Source organism: Erinaceus europaeus, chromosome 1, assembly GCF_950295315.1.
Source record: "Erinaceus europaeus chromosome 1, mEriEur2.1, whole genome shotgun sequence".
NCBI lineage: Eukaryota > Metazoa > Chordata > Mammalia > Eulipotyphla > Erinaceidae > Erinaceus > Erinaceus europaeus.
Window position 1 is genome coordinate 135,755,474 of NC_080162.1, and position 19,952 is coordinate 135,775,425.

The window sequence follows — 19,952 nt, forward strand, 5'->3', positions numbered from 1 at the left end:
TTTTTTTCAACTGTGGTTTTTTTTTATTTGTTCCCAGTTATATTTTGGAGTTTTTTTGTTTTTATAGAGGCAAATTGAGAGGGAAGGAGGAGATAGACCAAGGGAGACACCTGCAACACTTGATCTCTCCTGAAGCTTCCTCCACCTGTAGCTAGCCCCAGCTGCTTGAACCTGAATCCTTAAGTTTAAATCTCTTTTCTCCTCTGATTAAAAAGCCTTCACTGGCTCCCTATTGCTTTTAATCTGAAGACTGAATCGCTAGAGTATCCGGGCTGTGGTTCAACCAGTTAAGCACTTAGTTAAGCTCAAGAATCCAGGTTTGAGCCTCTACTCCACACTTGCAGGGAGGATGCTTCACAAGCAGTGAATCACCTCAGCAGGTGTCTCTTTTCTCCCTCTCTATCTTCCTGTCCTCTCAGTTTCTCTCTGTCCTATCCAATTACCCAATAAAATGGAAACAATGGCTGCCAGGAGCAGTGGATTTGTAGTGCTGGCACTAAGCCTGAGATAACCCTGGAGGAAAAATGACTGAATTTCTGGTATTGCTCCCGTTAGCTATTTCTACTTGCTCAATCAACCTCATAGCTGCCTCAAATAACAGTAAGTTATTTTGAGTGCTGCAGATTAAGAATGTTTTTACATGGGGACCCAGTACTATGATAAATGTGTTCAACTGTTGTAGGACTTTACTATAAGAAATGAATTCTTTTTTGTGCAGTGTTTGACTATGTCTTACAAAATGGGTTATAACTAACTAGTTGGTATAACAACGCAGAGTAGGCTAGATTGTTATTAATGTTTCAAAGATTGTATTTATTAATGAGAAAGATAGGAGGAGAGAAAGAACTAGACATCACTCTGGTACATGTGCCGCCAGGAATCGAATTCAGGACCTCATGTTTTAAAGTCCAATGCTTTATCCACTGAGTCACCTCCAGGAACACGATTGTTATTTATAAATGTTAACTACCAAATACATAATACCTGGCATAATGTATTACATCTTTGATATTGAATGAAGGTTCAGATTGATATAATGGAAAAGAAATGGACTAAAAGGGAAAGTTAGTAAATCATTACACCTGTCGAAAACACTTATTTTTATTTTTAACTTTTTATTTGTGAGAAAGAACCAGACATCACTCTGGTACATGTGCTGTTAGAGATTGAACTCAGGACCTGAAGCTTTAGAAGCTAATGCTTTATCCACTGGACCACGAAAACATTTTCTTTGGCTAAGGAGGGTTCTTTTGGGGGGAGGGGCTTACAGTAATGTTTTTTTACACATGGGTACAGTTTTTCATTTTCCTGTGATAGGTGTCTGCAGATACAGCAAACTTCAGTCTTTTCCACCAGGACACCAATACTCTCCATCTCTCCCTCTCCTTCCGCCAGAGTCCTTTGTTTTAGTGCAGTATATCACACCCACTCTAATTTCACTTTGTGTTTTCTCTTCCTGTTTTTATAAAAACCTTAACTTTTAGGAATTGAGTTGTGGCTCACCTGGTTGAGCACTTAATGCACCCAGGCTCAAGCTCCCTGCCTCCACCTGCAGGGAGGAAGCTTCACAAGTAGTGAAGCAGGGTTACAGGTGTCTCTCTGCTTCTCCCTATCATTCCCTTCCTCTCGATTTCCCACTATCTCTATCCAATAAATAAATGTAATAAAAAGTTTTTTTAAATACCTTAATTTTAGGGAGTCGGGCTGTAGCACAGCGGGTTAAGCACACGTGGCACAAAGCACAAGGACCGGCATAAGGATTCCTGTTTGAGCCCATGGCTCCTCACCTGCAGGGAAGTTGCTTCACAGGCGGTGAAGCAGGTCTGCAGTTGTCTGTCTCTCCTCTCTGTCTTCCCCTTCTCTCCATTTCTCTCTGTCCTATTCAACAATGACGACAACAATAATAACTAAAACAAAACAGCAAGGACAACAAAAGGGAATAAATATTTTTTTAAAAAATACCTTAATTTTTATTACCAGTTGGTCTGGAACAAAATCATTTTTAATTCTTTGATTCTCTAATCTGTCTAAAGACTGTAACTATTGAGTATACTTGGCTGCTTAAAAAAAGACAGCATTATTCTCCATAGTTTAAATATCGAAGGCATAAACACATGCAGTGTGGTGAGTACTATTATGAAAATACTTAGATTTCTCAAAGTAAGTGAAGGTCAGTTGAGAGACTTATTAAGGGACCAGGTGGTGGCACTCTGTTGAGCACACATTATCATTTACAAGGAACTGGTTTCAACCCAGGGATAAAGGACAGGGAAGCGGGGCTGGGTGGTGGCACATCTGGATGACAGCACGCTACAATATGCAAGGACCCAGGTTCAATTCCCCACTCCCCACCTGTAGAGAGAAAGCTTTTTGAGAGTGGTGAAGCAGTGTTGCAGGTGTCTCTGTCTCTCTTCCTCTATTACCCCCTTCCCTCTACCCAGTAAATTAAAAAAAAAAAAAATAGCGAAGCTTCCAATGGAGGGGATGGACACCACTTGAAGAAGTGAGGTGAGGGACAGAGACTCCAGGAGAAGTTAATCCTCATACCGCATTTCTGTCTCTTATCAAAATATATATATATTCAGGAGCAGTGGATTCTTGTAGGCACATCAGTTATAACCCTGATGGCAAAAAGGAAAGGGGAAAAAATTGTTAGTCTTTATGAAAAGTTCAAAACTTGTGTCTGAGAGAATCCAATTTTGATCCCCATCACATATACCAGAGTGATGCTCTCTGGTTTCCTCTGTCTCATGAATAAAGACTTTAAAAAAATTTCTTTTAATTGTCTTTTTTGAATAGAGCCAGCCAGATATCAAGAGGGAGGGGAGAGGAAGAGAGACAGACCCCTGGAGCCCTGCTTCATCACTTGTGTAACTCTTCAACCTTGCAGGTGGGGAATGGGAACTTAACCACGGATTCTGAATAAAGAACTTTTCCCCTAAATGGCCTATAGGGAGATGGTCCGACAAGAAGAGTAATAGATTTGCATAGATGAGGCCCAAAGTTGACCCCTGGCAGAACATAGACCAGACTGGTGCTCTTAAAGCAAGATGGGTCATCAGCAGCTCTACTGGAGCCACTTGAGGAAATTCAGCCAGGGTTCTTTCTCTTGCTGAGTCTCCTCAAACCAGCACAGTCTGATTGGGAAATAGAGCCTCAGCATGTGCCGTCAGTGTTTCCGCCAGTACGCAAAGGACATTGGATTCATTAAGTTGGACTGAGTGCGCTTCCTGGAACTGGCCACCCAAGACATTTACAGTAGAAATGACATCTCTGTACATAACATACAAAGAACTTCAGTTAAAAAAAAGACGTTTAGGCATGTCAATAAATCTAAGTTCCAAAACTTAACCTCTTTTTTTTAATATCTTTATTGGGGGATTAATGTTTTACATTCAACAATAAATTAATAGTTTGTACATGCGTAACATTTCTCAGTTTTTCACACAACAGTATAACCCCCACTAGGTCCTCTCATCCTTTTTGGACTTGTACTATCCCCCCCCCCCCCAACTACCCCAGAGTCTTTTACTTTGGTGCAATATACCAATTCCAGTTCAGGTTCAACTTAAGAACCTTACTCTTGATCTTGACTGTTTTAATGATAGAAATAAAAATGGAGAGAGGTAGGTATCCAATAATCCCCTAGGCCGGCCTGCCTGCCTGCCTGCCTGCCTTCTTTCTTTCCTTCCTTCCTAGGATAGAGACAGGCAGAGTGAAAGAGACCACAGGACTGCAGCTCTCTTCAGTGTGAAGTTCCAGCAACCTGGGTCATACACATGGCAGAGCAGAGTTATTTCCTGACCCCCTAAGGTTTTCTTCCTGTTTCCCAGTAGTCCTGAGTGGTTAGGGACATAGCTGTACAGCATTCAAAACTAGAGCCCTACCCCATCAGTGAAAGATAGAAGCAGGCTGGGGGTATGGATCAGCCTGCCAATACCCATCTCCCTTGGAAAAGCAATTACAGAAGCCAGACCTCCCATCTTCTGCACCCCATAATGATCCTGGGTCCATGCTCCCAGAGGGATAAAGAATAGGGAAACTTCCAATGGGGGAGGGAGATGGGACAAAGAACTCTGGTGGTGGAAACTGTGGAATTATACCCTTCTTATCCTATGATCTTGTCATTATTAAAATATCACACACAAACTATTCCAAATTCTTAGTATCCTGAATTTATGTAGTTTGCCAGCTTACTGTTCATTCCCAGATACTAGTTTTGTTTTACAGCTTGATGGGAACATGGAACATAGGAAACCAGACACTCCAATATGCTCAGACATCTCAAAGAGTTTATATTGGGAAGATAGCCCTTTTCTGTTCTAATGCTACTGCTGAGATAAAAGCAATTGAAATCTCAAATCAGGTTCACCTTAGCAGTAAAGGTCAGTAGCAAAATACTGAGCAGTAAAGACCATTGGAAAAGTAATCAGGGTCAGGACCAAAGTATCTGCTCCAGTGGAATGTTGAAAGCTTCCAGTGTGGCTTTAATTAGACATAGCAAGGAGCCTGCTGTTAAACTGTTTTGTGTGTTTTTCATGCATAATTTACTCCCATGCATTTTTAATTCTCAAGATGAAGCCAGCCTCCGGAAAAGTGTTAACTTCCTGGAGAGGTAGCACAAACACTGTTACGTTGTGTTAATTTTTCATTTCATGTATTTAATAAACTGACTGCTAGAATCTGCAAAAAAAATAATAATAACATTAATCTCAGGCATCTCCTATTTTGGTTCTAAAACTGACGCTTGCACTGACTTCCATTTAGTCTGATGAACTTGAGAGAACAAGGTCAGATTGATTAATTTTGTTTTTAAGTGTTGTGAGGAGAATTGAGGGATGAGGTTCAGTGGACATTTTGCACTGGAAACTGCTAGGTCACTTAGGCACAATTCCAGGTAAATAAGCTAAGTGTATTAGTGTGCATATATGGGAATTGTTGAAAGGTATTTGAGATTTCGAGTTGCTGAATGCTATGCAGCAGCATTTTGGGGGGAGGCGTGGATTATGTATAGGATGGCATAAAACCCCACTTGCAGGGGGGGGAGCTTTGCGAGTGGTGAACCAGGGCTGCACGTATATCGCTGTCTCCCTCTCTATCACCGCCTTCCCTCTTGATTTCTGTCTGTCTCTATCCAATAAATAAAGATAATTTAAAAAATTTAAAAAATTAAAAATATATATTGGCATAAAAAATGGATGACAGGCCTGGTGGTGACGTACTGGTTGATCGCTCACATTACAGTATGGAAGGACCCAGGTTCAAGCCCCTGGTCCCCACTTGCGGGGAGGGGGCTTTTTATATTTTATTTATTTTATAGGAGACAGCCAGAAATTGAAAGGGGAGGAGGGGTAGAGAGGAAGGGAGACAGAGAGACACCTGCAGCCCTACTTCACCCTTTTTTAAAATTAGTGATTCAATATTAATTTACAAAATTATATGTCAACAGGGATACAATAGCACACCATTCCTAATCCCTCTGTTGCAGGCCACTGTGGTTCTCCCAAGGTTGCAGACATAGGTTAACTGTCATCTTGACAACTATCTGTCTACATTTGTACATATTGCCCCCTTTTTCTTCCAGGTTCAGTCCCCTCTTCCCCTCCAAGCCACACATAACCCTATTACTACATCCAAATATCTCTCCCCTTTTCATCCTCTCTCTGGGACCTGGTGGAGCTGGAGTTCAAAGCCCTCTTATCCTCTTCCTCCTATCACTTCTCCCCTGTTGGGAGCATGGAGCAAAGTTGTTTTTGGGGTGCAGAAGGCAGGAGTTCTGGCTTCTCTACTGGAGTTGGGGTAGTGAAGCAGGGCTATAGGTTTCTGTCTCTCTCCTCTATCTCCTCGCCTTTCAAGTTCTCTGTATCCAATAATAAAAAATATTTTTAAAAAAATTTAAATGGATGACAGGAAGATACTCTTATTTAATCAGAACTTGAAATGTGGCAGCTCTCCCAGAGGAATAGTAGACTAGATATAAATGAGATTGCATTTATCTGCAGATATTTTTTCTTCCACATACACTTCCTTTTGAGCACAGTAACTGTTAGCATTCATCTTTTGTCCTTCTTGAAAAGTACTTAGTATTATATTTACTTTTGCTAAACCATTCATTCATTTCTCCAGGTTCTTCACGTCTTTTTGTTCCTTGGGTTTTTGTTTGTTTGTTCTAGAGGCAGAGAGAGATATCATACAACACTGAAGTTTCCTTCAGTTTGAGAGGTGCCAGGCTTGAACCCTTGAACCGTGGGTTGTGCAAGTGAGCCATGTCACTGAACCTTTTTTTTTGTGTTTTACCATAGTACTTTCCCACTCCGACTACTGATGGTGTACCACTGCTGCACTACCTCCGAGTCATTCACTTCATGTTGAAAACAAATGGTCTGCGTATTCGCTGTGTCTTTTCTCAGAAACCAAACCACCCAGAACTGTTGGACCAGCTCTGCCTAAGTCAATGAGTGTTTCTCTGTTCCTAGCCACAGATTTGCATCTTGACCTTTTTCCAGCTGTCTCCTAAGGGCTTACCGTTGGATATGAAAGAGACCTGGGTGGGGGGAAGGAGAAGGGGTGGGGGGAGGAACAGTGGAGGAGGAGGAGATAGGTTTGCTTAAAAAAATCATCACAACTTTGAAAAACAAAATCAATAAGGCTTGAGCCCTGTAACAGCACATCAGAACCCTGTGTCTTTGTATAGTGAAAGGTCAGCCCATTAGCACCATGTGTGCTACTACCAGTGTAGACACAACATGAGACAAAAAAAGCTGGGACCAATACAACTCCTGTGCGTTTTTGGTCATTTTTGTATAAAAATGAATTTTTTGTTGGTGGTGAGTTAGTATAACCAGTCTTAGAAGATACTGAGTAGAATGTGGATGGTCTTATTGACTTGGCAATCATCCAGAGCTATATATGAGTCCTGTGCCACATGATTTAAGATTTATTTTATGAAAGGCAGAGATAGAAGCTAGGGCACCTGTGGCCATGTATAGTTTCCAGGGTCAAATCCTGTACTTACTTGCTGGATTGAAAAGTATGTGTTCTCTCATCAGTATACAAGTCACTCCGCAGTAATCATTATTTTATATTTATTTATTTACCAAAATACTGCTCAGCTCTGGCCAGTAATGTTAAAGAGCTTAACAATAAACCACAACTCTCAGACCAACTAGCTCTGGCCAATAATGGCGGTGCAGGAGATTGAACCTGGGACTTGAGAGCCTGAAGCATGAGTATCTGTTTGCATAACCATTATGCTATCTACCCCTGCCCACTCCTTAGTAGTCATTAGGAGAAAGAAATCTCTCTCTTTGAAGGGAGACAGACATCCTCCTCTGCCACTCGAGGAAGACTGGTCCTGAAGTGAGTGCAGCCTGGAATGTTCCCAGCTGTGAGCAGGGACTGTGAGCTCAGTCTGACAGGTATTTGGAGGTTACACAGGCTCCTGTGCTAAATATGAGTGGATGTGGGCCCAGGGTCAGATAGATGGGATAAACAGTTAATTGTATTTATATATTTTCTTCAAGTTTAGGAGCTACTCTCTGTCTTAAGTTGGCTTTCTAGTTCTATCTTCAACTCTGACAACATCTTCCCAGACAAGAGTTCTAGTGCACATCCACCTTAGCTATCAAGCTTAAGCAATGGTTGCTAAAGGCTCGGGTCCCTAAGAACATGCCTAAAATAGACTAGCTTCTGTTCCCAACGTCCCTATTCTCATCTGTTCTATTCCTAATTTTTTGGTCTCTGTTTATTAAACATTTTGTCCTGCTTTATATCTTAACTGCCTTTCAGCTAGCAAGTGCAGATGCTATTATGATTCCATCCTGACCTCCTTTGGGTCTGGGAACAGGCACTGTGGATAAAGAACTGGACTCTCAAGCATGAGGTCTGGAGTTCAATCCCCAATAGCACGTGTACCAAAGTGATATCTTGTTCTCTCTCTCCCATCTTTCTCATAAATAAATAAATAAATAAATAAGTAAACAAACAAATAAATAAAGTCTTGGGAGTCTGGCGGTAGCGCAACAGGTTAAGCTCACGTGGTAAAAAGAGCAAGGACCGGCATAAGGATCCCGGTTCAAACCCCCAGCTCCCCACCTGCAGAGGAGTCACTTCACAGACAGTGAAGCAGGTCGGCAGGTGTCTGTCTTTCCTCCTCTCTGTCGTCCCTTCCTCTCTCCATTTCTCTCTGTCCTATCCAACAACGACGACGTCAAGAACAACAATAATAACCACAACATTAAAACAAGGGCAAAAGGGAAACTAAATAAATATTTAAAAAATAAATAAAGTCTTTAAATTTTTTTTAAAGAGATGACCTCACCAATTATGTCCCAAGGTCTCATCTTTCCAGAGGCCTATCCCACTAGGGAAAGATAGAAAGGTTTGGGGTGGGAGTTCGAGGTAGTGTAGCAAGTTAAGCGCACGTGACACAAAGCGCAAGGACCCTCTGGGTTTGAGCCTCCAGCTCCCCACCTGCAGGGGGGGTTGCTTAACAAGCAGTGAAGCAGGTCTGTAGGTGTTTATCTTTCTCTCCCCCTCTCTGTCTTCCCCTCCTCTCTTCATTTCTCTCTGTCCTATCTAACAACGACGACATCAATAACAACAATAACTACAACAATAATTAAAAAAGGGCTACAAAAGTGAAAATAAATAAATATTAAAAAATTAAAAGAAGAAAAAGAAAGAAAGGCTTGGGGTGTAGATCCACCTGCCAAATGTCCATGTCCAGTGGAGAAACAATTACAGAAGACAGAACTCCCACCTTCTGCACCCTCAAAGGAACTTTGGTCCATACTCCCAGAGGAGTAAAGGATAGAAGACTAAAGAGCTTTGAATTCCAATTCCACCATGGCCCAAAACATTTGTTACCATGAATCTTGTTTTTACCATCACAGAAAAGGAAGCAAATGTGGAAAATGCCAGAGGAAGTCAGAGGCTGTTTCCCTATAAGAGGAGGGGGGCGGGGAAGGAAGGACATTCAGGAGGAGTAAGAGGTGTAGGTGTGTGACTTAGGAAGTGAAAGCAGGATCACAGAAAATGGAATTTTGTGAGGGTCCGGCGGTGGCGCAGTGGGTTAAGCGCATGTGGCGCAAAGCTCAAGGACCAGCGGAAGGATCCCCGTTAGAGGCCCTGGCTCCCCACCTGCGGTGGGTTGGGGGGAGTTGCTTCATGGGCAGTGAAGTGGGTCTGCGGGTGTCTATCTTTCTCTTCCTCTCTCTGTCTTCCCTTCCTCTCTCCATTTCTCTCTGTCCTATCCAACAATGAGCAACATCAACAATAGTGATAAAAATAACCACAACGAGGCTGCAACAACAAGGGCAACAAAGGGGGGAAAAATGGCCTCACAGGAGCGGTGGATTCATGGTGCAGGCACTGAGCCCAGCAATAACCCTGGAGAAAGAGAGAAAAAAAAGGGATTTTGTATCTATACCCATGTGGTTATAGATATAAAATATCTGTAACCATTGGAGAATGACTGTAATTTCCAATAAGGGATAATAAGGGACACAGAACTCTGGTGGTGGGAACATTATGGAGTTATAACCTTATTACCTTATAATTTGGTAAGTCAATATTAATAGAAAATAAATAAAACTATGTGCTCTTTCTGAAGTCACCTCTTTGGTCACAATGACTCATGTTTTCATTAGATGATATAATTAGATAACAGTCTATCCACAACTCCCTTCTGGATTTAGGGCACTGTTCTTTTAAGACCTTCATGTAAGATTTCACTATGTCTCCTGCTTATTTCATATTTTTACTTAACATTTTGCTTTTATTCCATTATTTCAAGTGAGTCACAAAACAACCTTGTAATATAAATGGAACACTAGTCTTCAGATTTATAAATTAGTTACATGGAAACCTTTTCTAGACATTAATGATTTAAAGAATTCTGGGAAGAATGACTGTAAAGTAAGAGGGGAAAAAATATCCATAGTCCCAGACTAGCATAGTTACCTCTTTTATAAGGAACTAAATACTTTTCTTAGACAGTGGAATGAAAGTTAGATGGAACAACAAAGTTAAAATAATAATAATAATAATAATGATGAACTAAAACAGTTTGCTCCTTTCTAAACCTTCTAAAGATTTAAAAAAAAAAAAAGTGAAATCACTCCCTTTGTCATCTCTGAATATTTGAGTAGACAACAAGGAGGAACTGTAACTTTTTTTTTTCAGCAAAATTATCCTAAGAACACTCTGCTCCAACATAGGATGCCAGTGGAATAAGAGATGGTAACCCAAGATGCACCAGGAGACTCGAGGTTTTGTGTGTTTGAAATTTATATTCTACTATAATGACTAAATTGTAGAGAAGCAAAACTAATGTTTGTGTGTGTGTGTGTGTGTGTGTGTGTGTGTGTGTGTGTGTGTTTTAAAATTGACCCTATGTTTTTTTGGTTCTGTCTTCTAGGAGTAGACAAATTTCTTTTGTTTTCTGTTTGTTTGTTTGTTTTGAACTTAGGTTTTATAAAACATCATCAAGACTAGGAAAAAAAGTAGAAAGTTATATAACAGAACAAAATCTTCTAAAAATAAGAATGCTAGAGGCATATAAAGGTACAAAGTGGTATAATAAGTATTTTTTCACATTATTTAAATTGGTAGGGTATTTTTTGTCTTTCAGCTTGTAAATTTTATGATAAACAAAAGTGAAGTAAATGTAATTATTGATAGTTACTGGATACAATATGAAATCTCAGTATTCAAAAGAGTATAACTATCTTCTTATAAAATTGCTTTGGAGACAAATACAGGAGGATTCGACTTCCGGAGGCAGAGCTACGAGCAGCAGATCCCTTTCTCTCCTCTCCTCTCCTCTCCTCTCCTCTCCTCTCCTCTCCTCTCCTCTCCTCTCTTCTCCCAGATCAACTAGGAATACCAAAGGAGATCACCCGGGACCAAAACAAGACAGTACTAGAATGACCACAGGAACCCAGTAAATCACCGGTGAGTACAAACACGTGTGGCTGGTGACAGAGAGGAGAGAAGAGCCTAAGGAGAGATTAAGTGACTGCTAACAGTTCAGCAGTTTATCAGTTGAGACACCACCTCCAGTCTGCTCCACCAATAAGGAGGAGAGGACTCCCCAGGCACTCAAGTGCAACTCTGAGTCTCCATTGCTACTACCCTCAGAATCTGGAGCAGCAACAGGAAGGGACACCAGGGGACAGAGATCTAAGCAGGAAACTCAGAAGACCTATACCTCGGTGGCATAGCTGAAGGGCTGTGAAAGTCTCTTTGCATAACCACTGGATTATCTCTGCCACACCCTGCTTTATCTCTTGGTCAGGAGTCAGTGATTAAGCAAAGAAGCCTATTGATAGTTTAAAAGCCCTCAGGCTCCCATAGCCTACAGGGAAGAAAAAAAAAAGGCTTTTAAACCACTGAGATCCAACTCAGGGATTGAAACAACTGTTAATTTCCACCACTATAAACCCTTTAATTTACTTAGACACAAGTTAATCCAGGCAATAGTGATCAATAATTTGAAAAGTACTGATAAAGGGAACTCATAACATAATATATAAAATGGTTAAAACAACAAGAAAAAATATTGGAGACTCAAACCAGGACAAGAGTCCAGCTAAAAGTCCTCCAGAGGGTGAAGCAAAAAATAACGAGTTCAACATCCAAACATTAGCTAAGGAAATAATAACAGAAGTGAGTAAAGAATTTGAAAAAATTGTAATCAGAAATACAGGAACAACAAATGAGAATATGGAAGAAAATGCTAATTATCTCATGGTCATTAGAGAGCTGAAAGCTGAAATCGCTGAGCTAAGAATGCAACTAGCTGAACAAGCTAAAACAGTATTAGAGCAGGGCAACAAAATAGATGAACTCCAGAAAGCAGTAGAGGGCAGAGAGAATAGAATCAATGAGGCTGAAGACAGAATTAGCAAGATTGAGGATGAATTAGAGATAACTAAAAAAGAAGTAAGAGATCTCAAAAAGAGATTAAGAGATGCTGAAAACAACAACGGAGTCCTATGGGATGACTTCAAAAGAAACAATATACGCATTATTGGCATACCAGAAGAAGAAAGAAGAAAGAGGAAGAAAGCATTCTCCAGGCCATAATAGCTGAAAACTTCCCTAGTCTAGACAATATCAAAGACATAAAGATTCAAGAAGCCCAGAGGGTGCCAAACAGAATTAACCCAGACCTAAAGACACCAAGACATATCATACTTAGAATGGAAAGGAATAAGGATAAAGAAATGATCCTGAAGGCTGCAAGAGAAAAACAAAGAGTCACCTACAAAGGAAAACCCATAAGATTAGCAGCAGACTTCTCCATACAAACACTACAGGCCAGAAGAGAATGGCAAGATATCTATTGAGTGCTCAATGAGAAAGGCTTTCAGCCAAGAATACTATATCCTGTTAGACTGTCATTCAGACTAGATGGAGGCATCAAAACCTTCTCAGACAAGCAACAGTTGAAGGAAGCAACCATCACCAAGCCTGCCCTGAAAGAAGTTCTGAAAGGTCTCCTATAAACAAACAGACCACCACAAATAGGACATGTATCAAAACACTCTAAAACTCTATAAGAATGGCATTAAAATATCTTCAATCTTTGATATCAATAAATGTCAATGGCCTGAATTCACCAACTAAAAGACACAGAGTAGGAAGATGGATCAGAAAACACAACCCAACAATATGCTGTCTACAAGAAACCCACCTAACTCAACAAGACAAACACAGACTTAAAGTGAAAGGATGGAAAACTATCATATAAGCCAATGGCCCACAAAAAAGGGCAGGAGCAGCTATTCTCATATCTGACATGATAGACTTTAAAATAGATAAGATTAAAAAAGATAGGAATGGACACTACGTAATGCTCAGAGGATCAGTCAATCAAGAGGACTTAACAATTATTAATATCTATGCACCCAATGAGAAGCCATCTAAATACATCAAACTTCTACTGAAAGAGCTACAGCAGTATATTAACAGTAACACAATCATAGTAGGGGACTTCAACATCCCACTCTCTCAAATTGACAGATCATCCAGGCAGAAAATCAATAAAGACATAAGGGAGCTAAATGAAGAGATAGATAAACTAGAACTATTGGACATTTTCAGAGTCATTCATCCCAAGAAACTGGAATACACATTTTACTCAAATCCACATGGATCATTCTCAAGGATAGACCATATGTTAGGCCACAAAGACAGCATCAGCCAATTCAAGAGCATTGAAATCATCCCAAGTATCTTCTCAGACCACAGTGGAATTAAACTAACACTTAACAATCAACAAAAGATTAGTAACAGTCCCAAAATGTGGAATCTCAACAGTACACTTCTTAACAACTTCTGGGTCAAAGAGGAAATCAAGGAATAAATCAAAATGTTTCGAGAGTTCAATGAAAATGAAGACACAAGCTATCAAAATATTTGGGACACAGCTAAAGCAGTCCTAAGAGGGAAGTTCATAGCTTTACAAGCACACATTAGGAAACAAGAAAAAGTACAAATAAACAGCCTGATCTTAAAGACCTAGAAGAAGAACAACATAGGAACCCTAAAGCAACGAGAAGGTCAGAAATCACTAAAGTTAGGGCAGAAATAAATAACACTGAGAATAGGAAAAGCATACAAAAGATCAACGAAAGTAAATGTTGGTTCTTCGAAAGAGTAAACAAAATCGACAAACCTTTAGCCAGACTCACAAAACAAAAAAGGGAGAAGACCCAAATAAATCAGATACTAAATGAAAGAGGAGATATCACAACAGACACCACAGAAATTCAACATATCATGCGAGGCTTCTATGAAGAAATATATGCCACCAAGCTAGAGAACCTGGAAGAAATGGACGATTTCCTAGATACCTACCAACTTCCAAAACTAAGTCAAGAGGAAGTGGATAACATGAACAGGCCCATCACAGCTAATTGTTGTTTCGCCAGGCTATGTTGTTTTTGCCAGGCTGGCTTTAGGGGCGAGTAACAGACGACCAGGGACTCATGGCTGGGTTGTACGCAGTATCTCTTTATTCATGCAGGATGCAGCACAATCTATACCAAGCTAAGCTAAACTAAAACTACAAACAATCTTGTCCTTATAAATATACTAGCCCAGTAGGGTGGGAACAGGATGTGATGCAGAGAGGGTGGAGAGAAAAGTGACTGGTGAAAATCAGGGTATGACAAGGAGAGGGGGCGGAGCAGGCAAGAATTCTATCACTGAACCACAAATGCCCTGGAGGGAGGGTGGTGCTTGTTAACAGCGGTTATGTAAATAGAATCAAGTGGTTATATAAATAGAATAGTGTTGAGCAGGGGGGATTAAACTAATGAAACAGAAGGGGTTTTTAGAAGCATACCAACAGCTAATGAAATTGAAACAGTTATCAAAAATCTCCCCAAAAATAAAAGTCCTAGACCAGATGGTTTTACAAATGAATTCTACAAAACCTTCAAAGAAGAACAAATACCTCTACTTTTAAAAGTCTTCCAGAAGTTTGAAGACACTCGAATACTCCCTGCCAGCTTCTATGAAGCCAACATCACCCTGATACCAAAAGCAGACAGGGACACAACCAAAAAAGAAAACTACAGACCAATATCTCTGATGAACATAGATGCGAAAATATTGAACAAAATTCTAGCCAACCGGATACAGCAGTATATCAAAAAGATTGTTCATCATGACCAAGTGGGGTTTATCCCAGGCATGCAAGGTTGGTTTAATATACGTAAATCAATCAATGTGATCCAACACATCAACAAAAGCAAGACCAAAAACCACATGGTCATATTAATAGATGCAGAGAAAGCTTTTGACAAAATACAACATCCTTTTATGATCAAAACACTACAAAAAATGGGAATAGATGGAAAATTCCTCAAGACAGTGGAGTCTATATATAGAAAACCTACAGCCAACATCATACTCAATGGTGAAAAACTGGAAGCACTTCCATTCAGATCATGTACTAGACAGGGCTGCCCACTATCACCATTACTATTCAACATAGTGTTGGAAGTTCTTGCCATAGCAATCAGGCAGGAGAAAGGAATTAAAGGGATACAGATTGCAAGAGAAGAAGTCAAACTCTCCTTATTTGCAGATGACATGATAGTATACAAGGAAAAAACCTAAGGAAACCAGCAAGAAGCGTTTGGAAATCATCAGGCAATACAGTAAGGTGTCAGGCTACAAAATTAACATTCAAAAGTCAGTGGCATTCCTCTATGCAAACACTAAGTTAGAAGAAATTGAAATCCAGAAATCAGTTCTTTTTACTATAGAAACAAAAACAATAAAATATCTAGGAGTAAATCTAACCAAGGAAGTGAAAGACTTGTATACTGAAAATTATGAGTCATTACTCAAAGAAATTGAAAAAGACACAAAGAAGTGGAAAGATATTCCATGTTCATGGGTTGGAAGAATTAACATCATCAAATGAATATATTACCCAGAGCCATCTACAAATTTAATGCTATCCCCATCAAGATCCCAAGCACATTTTTTAGGAGAATAGAAAAAATGCTACAAATGTTTATCTCGAGCCAGAAAAGACCTAGAATTGCCAAAACAATCTTGAAAAAAAAGAACAGAACCAGAGGCATCACACGCCCAGATCTCAAACTGTATTATAGGGCCATTGTCATCAAAACTGCTTGGTACTGGAACATGAATAGACACACTGACCAGTGGAATAGATTTGAGAGCCCAGAAATGAGGCCCCACACGTATGGATATCTAATCTTTGACAAATGGGCCCAGACTATTCCATGAGGAAAGCAGAGTCTCTTCAACAAATGGTGTTGGAAACAATGGGTTGAAACATGCAGAAGAATGAAACTGAATCACTGTATTTCACCAAATACAAAAGTAAATTCCAAGTGGATCAAGGACTTGGATGTTAGACCACAAACTATCAAATACTTAGAGGAAAATATTGGCAGAACTCTTTTCTGCATAAATTTTAAAGACATTTTCAATTCTTCTTCTAGCGTTTGCCCTTCTTCCATAGCCAGTCAACAGCGTCAGGTTGAGCCTGATGTAAAGTTTCGAGACCTCCTTTGAATCTGGAGAGGTGGTAGTTGTTGACTATGTGGGTCATAGTCTGTCTGTAGCCGAAACGAATCCAATAACAAAGAAGACTAAAGCAAGTATAAATCTATGGGATTACATCAAATTAAAAAGCATCTTCACAGCAAAAGAAACCACTACCCAAACCAAGAGACCCCTCACAGACTGGGAGAAGATCTTTACATGCCATACATCAGATAAGAGTTTAATAACCAACATATATAAAGAGCTTGCCAGACTCAACAACAAGGCAACAAATAACCCCATCCAAAAATGGGGGGAGGACTTGGACAGAATATTCACCACAGAAGAGATCCAAAAGGCCGAGATACATGAAAAAATGTTCCAAGTCTCTGATTGTCAGACAAATGCAAATCAAGACAACAATGAGATATCACTTCACTCCTGTGAGAATGTCATACATCAGAAAAGGCAACAGCAGCAAATGCTGGAGAGGGTATGGGGTCAAAGGAGCTGTCCTGCACTGCTGGTGGGAATGTCAATTGGTCCAACCTCTGTGGAGAACAGTCTGGAGAACTCTCAGAAGGCTAGAAATGGACCTGCCCTATGACCCTGCAATTCCTCTCCTGGAGATATATCCTAAGGAACCCAATACATCCATCCAAAAAGATCTGTGTACACATATGTTCTTGGCGGCACAATTTGTAATAGCCAAAACCTGGAAGCAACCCAGGTGTCCAACAACAGATGAGTGGCTGGGCAAGTTGTGGTCTATATACACAATGGAATACTACTCAGCTGTAAAAAATGGTGACTTCATCGTTTTCAGCCGATCTTGGATGGACCTTGAAAAAATCATGTTGAGTGAAATAAGTGAGAAACAGAAGGATGAATATGGGATGATCTCACTCTCAGGCAGATGTTGAAAAACAAGATCAGAAAAGAAAACACAAGTAGAACCTGAAATGGAATTGGCGTATTGCACCAAAGTAAAAGACTCTGGGGTGGAGAGAATACAGGTCCATGAAGGATGATAAATGACATTGTGGGGATTGTATTGTTAAATGGGAAACTGGGGAATGTTATGCATGTACAAACTATTGTATTTACTGTTGAATGTAAAACATTAATTCCCCAATAAAGAAATAAATTTAAAAAAAAACAGGAAAGAAAAGATTATTCACTTGAAAAAAAAATTGCTTTGGAGGGGCGAGGGAAGATAGCATAGTGGGAATGCAAAGAGTCTCTCATGCCTGAGGCTCCAAAGTCCTAGGTTCAATCCCCTGCACAATAATAGTAATTTTAAAAGGCTATTATTTAAATTGCCTTCTATTTTAATTCAGGAATAATTATGCTGGATTCTTATGTGTGACTGAACAAAACAACATGCTGCTGTATGTTTTGGCACATATTCTTCTACATTTTTAAGTGATAGTCATGATAACCAACAAAGGAAGAAAGAGTTTTTTTCCTGTATGATATTCTAATCATCACCCAAAAATTGATTCCCACACCTATTAGTTGTTTTCACTTGAAGACTATATATGACAGAATATATATGTGTCAATGAATTTAAGTATTAGAGATTATACACATGCTATTCAATATAATAAACTTTCAGAACAGATAACCATACTATACCATGCTCCTCTTCAGTTCCACTGTGCTACCAGAAAAAGATTTGGGTAAGTAATAATGAAATTAGTAAATGTATATGTATATACATATATGGTCATAGCAGACTTTTGCCCCCTATCATTCATATTTATAACCTTTTTCTGAAAGCAGAACTAAAATTATAAACAATAGTGTTAACATATATCATTACCATAATGGAAAAGAATGTAAGAGAGCATGCACACACACACACACACACACACACACACACACACACACTCACACACATACTTGTAGAAAAGTCTGGATTTTAGTATCAAACAGAACTGTGGGTGTTTTGCAATCAACAAAACACTGTTGTGCAATAATTAAAGAATTTTTAAACTGAAGATTAAATTGGAATGTTGTTATAAACATAAGAGAAATGTCCAGCATTTTTTTCTTTGTATCAAAAGAAAACTCATTTCTAAAAATAAGCACCCTCTTTGTGATGACCCTTTAAAACAGTTTTAAGTAATTCCATTCACAGATCAGTCTTGGGATCCACAACAGGGCTTTGCTGTAAGTGGTTTGCTCTTTGATCTTGTGGCCTTTAATCAGGTGTCTATTGAGAAGGAAGCATTCACAGGGCAAATACACCAGGCAGACTCTCTAGCTCTCTGAAATAAGCTAGACTGCTGGGTCCTGAAAAATTGCCTTTGGTATGTGAATTTAAGAAATGTTGGTTAAGTCATTCTGTTTTGCTAAGTTTTATCTTTATTCAATCAAAGGAAAAATGGACCTCTAAAGTTACACAATTAAAATATCACCTTGATGAAAAAAGCAAGAGAATGTTCTTGTCATATTGTCTTGCTAGAAATCAGAATGAAGTAGGACTGAGAATCTTACATAGTCTTTTAAGTGTAGTTATTGACCTCTTGTGTTCAATTCCTCTGTAGTGTGAATTGATTTAGTATAAACTAGACATTTCTGTTTTCTTAGAGTGTCTTCAGTGGTGGAAAAAAAAAACAAACAAAAAAACCCCAGAATTTTTCATCTCTTCCTACCCTGCTCATTCTACTCATTCTATCTGTCTGTCTAGCTAGACACACACACACACACACACACACACACACACACACACACACACACATATTTTCCTTTTTTTCTTAACTAGAGTACTAATCAGCTCTGGCTTACAGTGGTGTGAAAGATTGAACCTGGGACTTCAGAGCCTCAGGCATGAGAGTCTCTTTGCATAACCATTGTGCTTGAGACAAGTCTCCATCTGCTAGACTTGTCACCCAGATGTACCCGGAATCTTCTGTTTTGGAGAAGAAACATAGTGTTGGCCACCCATGGAGGCAGGCATCTTGAGATCTTGACTAGGAGACCACAGTGCCATACCGTGTCATAGGCTGCTGTGAGATCAACAAAGACAGCACCCGTCTTTAAATTCTTCTGGAATCCATTTTCAATGTAAGTTGAGAGGGCCAGGGCTTGTTCGCAGGTAGATCTTCCTGGGTGGAAACCAGCTTGGGCGGGTGATAGGAATTTCTCTGTAAGAGGAGAAATACGTGACAGAAGTAGCCTCTCAAGGAGTTTGTAACACACGGAGAGGAGAGAAATTGGTCTATAGCTGGTGGCCAGTGTTGGGTCTTTCTTTGGCCTCCCCCAGGGCTCTGTTCTGGCTCCTACGCTATTTAATATTTACATCAATGACCTCCCAGAAACTTCTTCAAGGAAGTTCATCTACGCCAATGACATCTGCTGTGCAACTCAGGCATCCAAGTTCGAGGAAACACTCGAGGAAACACTCACGAAAGACATGTCTCTGATATCTGATTACTGTAAAAAACGGTGACTAATCCCTAGCACTGCAAAAACGGTATCATCTGTTTTCCATCTACACCATGCCTCGGCCTCGCGTGAGCTTAATGTGCAGCTTGGCGATACGAGAATCTGGCATGAAGCCCAGCCAGTATATCTTGGCGTTACTCTCGATCACACTCTGTCATTTCACGAACATCTCATAAAAACTGCAGCAAAGGTGGGCGCCAGGAATCACATCATTGCAAGACTGGCCAGCTCCTCATGGGGCGTGAGCGCTTCCACACTACAATCATCATCTCTGGCATTATGCTATTCCACTGCAGAATACTGTGCCCCAGTATGGTTCCATAGCCCCCATGTCCACTTGGTCGATTCCAAATTATATTCCTCCATGAGGATAATTTCTGGAACCGTCTGTTCCACCCCGGTTCCATGGCTGCCAGTTCTTAGCAACATCGCCCTGCCAGATATTCGTCGGGATGCGGCAT

At 40.0% G+C, this 19,952-nt stretch overlaps 1 pseudogene; it reads left to right on the forward strand.

Annotated features, from left to right (window-relative positions):
* Positions 1-2,852: 2,852 nt before the first annotated feature.
* Positions 2,853-3,314, forward strand: LOC107522584 (small ribosomal subunit protein uS14-like; annotated as a pseudogene).
* The last annotated feature ends 16,638 nt before the right edge of the window (positions 3,315-19,952 follow it).